Below are 2,830 nucleotides of genomic sequence, written 5' to 3' on the forward strand. Positions count from 1 at the left end.
ACTTGTGACCACTCAGTGTATATACATAAATTGTTTATATGTATACGACATAAGAAGATTCAATGGAGTTTTCAACTTAAATTATATGGGTCACTGATTTTCTCTGTCCATTTCTTTTTCTGCAAGAAATCATAAATCTGCATAACTGCCTTTTATAGGTTTATATTGATTCTGTTTTCTCATTTAACGTGTGTGACTGGTATTGCAATCTCTACGGGCCCGAGACCGTAGCAACCATTGAGATTACTGATTCTTTCATCAAGCTAAACGATTTTAAACGAAGAAATTTGCCTCCCCCTTTTTCAAGGGAGACTTGCTTCAAAACTTTTTCAAGATGATTAGATTTGCTTCACAATTTTTTCAAGGTGTGAGATTTATTTCGCATTATTTCCAAGGTGATAAGATCTGCCTCACCACTTTTCAGAGCTCTCGCTATTGACATTGAGTAGTCGCATACTGGCATTTTGAAAATTCTGTGTTTTCTGATAGTTGTAATTAAGTAATTCTGTGATTCAAAATGCTCCAAATTACACCGTTTTATGTGTAATTTCCATACTTCTCCGAGATATTATGTCGCTGTATCCTATTATATTGTTTATTGCCTCTCGAGCTTCAAGGCCTTACCACATTCAAAAACATTATTACAGCCCTGATTTACTTCTACCAATATAATCAATTTTACATGGAATTATACCGTATTGACTGAAATCCAGTTTCCTTACGTTTACTTTAAAATAACAGTTGCTTTTGATCGTGTTTATGGTATAAACTTCTTAGGCGATCTGACAAAAATCTTTCTCGTGCTTCGGTTTGGTAACTTTAGTAATTTAGTCAGAAGGAGTTACCAACCATCAAATTTACATGTTAAGTATAACCCTTCCTCTTTTCAGATACACTAGTCTAGCCAGAGCACAAACTTCGACCATCAACATTTTTATAAAACTCTGCCAATAGAAACCGAAACCTAACCTTTATATTTACTCCTGATGTCGTATGAAATTATTGTGAAGGGTCGACGTCAACTGTAATCCTTCATTTATTTTTTACCAAGAGTACAAGCCCAGGTAAATCAACTACACTGGTGCACGCGATCGTATGCGATTATATGCATATTCTGCTTTCGAGTGCTATTTTCATCTAGCACGGTTACCTTGGTTACCTTTAAACCATAATATATCTATCACATCATCCAAAGAGTTTTTACTCACTGAAGTATCCATGTACGTATATGTACAACTGAAAGAAAGCTTAAAAACTGTAATAGATGGCATTAAATTCAGAGCCCATTGCAAGCGAGTGCCAGCAAATTACGCTCTGATTGGTGTCTGAGGGTACAGGCGATGACGTCATAGTGTCACGCACCAAATACGATTACGTCATAGCTCCACTTGACAACGAAATCTATTTGCTGCCAGAGAACACATTGCTAAGAGATGCCACATGACATCATAGTTCGTGTGTTACTCACCAGATAGAGTGTTGCATGAAGCACGTTGTGGAACCAGAGATCGCCTTAGTATAATGAGCGTGCTGATAGTTCGCGAGTGAACCACCAGAGGGTGATGTAGATAAACATGACATTCACTTTATAGTAAAAATAAAAATTCTACAATTAATGATTTAATCTAATTTGTATAATTTTGTGTTCACAATTGCAGTTTCACTTTATAAATAAAATGTTAAATCTGCTATTTCAATCTTATCAACTTTATAGTTTTCTAATATATATTACATAGTTTTTACACAGGCGGACAGTGTTACCATACTTCCATAGGACTGCATAAAAATTTCATTGTGTTTCAACATATGTCTATAGTTTTCATTTATATATATTTAACTGTATTGCATGTGTTTTACAAAGGCAGACGGTGTTTCTATAAACGGATAGTATTACTGAGGCTCTACATACAGGTGATGTTATTATAGGTTGATAGTTCAAAAGAATGATGAACTCATTGTAGGGTGTCTCAACGTGTCTCAGTTTGTGAGTACGTCATCAATGCCTATATTTAATTACATATCCTAAAGATGTAAGTCTATTATTTATATTTATTATTGGTTTAGAATAACAATAAAAGTGTTCTCGACAAAATATTTCATTTTATTCAGGTTTCCATTTATAAATTTATTTGTATTAGAAAGGTGCATGATGTTATTATAATTCTATAGGATTGTGTACAGATTCAACTTGTTTCAACTTATTTTTATAGTTTTCATTTACATAGTTAACTGTATTACATGTGTTTTACAAAGGTAGATAGTGTTACTAGTTGGATTGTCTTACTAAGGTATTATATATAGGCCGATGGTGTTACTCCGCAAATTGTGTTAATAAGATTAATGTTGCTAGGGCAGATGATGTTTCTATATATGAATAGTTCAATATGATCATGTATTAATGAAGCTTTTTTTTTACCCAAAGAGACAGAGAACGTTTAATTAAATATAGACATTGATGACGTAATCACATGTTGAGACACCCTACGATGACTTCATGATCCTATTGAAGTATCCATTTATAGAAACACTATCCGTCCTAGCAACATTAATCTCAGTAACACAATTTGTCAAGTACCACTATCTGCCTATAGAAACTTAGTGATACAATTCACCTAGTAACAACATCTGCCTTTGTAAAACACATGTAATACAGTTAAATATGTAAATGAAAAGTACAATAAAATGAAATATTTTGTCATGCTTACCCAATAAGAAATACAAATAATAGATTCACATCTTCAGGATATATAATTAAATCTAGACATTGATGACGTAATCACAAGTTGAGAGGCCCTACAATAAGCACATAATGCTATTGAACTACCCGCCT

The 2,830-nt window shown here is 33.4% G+C and overlaps 1 protein-coding gene across 5 annotated transcripts in view; it reads right to left on the reverse strand.

Annotated features, from left to right (window-relative positions):
• LOC106462136 (hemicentin-1-like) overlaps window positions 1-2,830 on the reverse strand; it is a 302,286-nt gene that overhangs the window by 38,653 nt on the left and 260,803 nt on the right. The window lies entirely within an intron of this gene.

Source organism: Limulus polyphemus, unplaced genomic scaffold (assembly GCF_000517525.1).
Source record: "Limulus polyphemus unplaced genomic scaffold, Limulus_polyphemus-2.1.2 Scaffold43, whole genome shotgun sequence".
Classification (NCBI taxonomy): domain Eukaryota; kingdom Metazoa; phylum Arthropoda; class Merostomata; order Xiphosura; family Limulidae; genus Limulus; species Limulus polyphemus.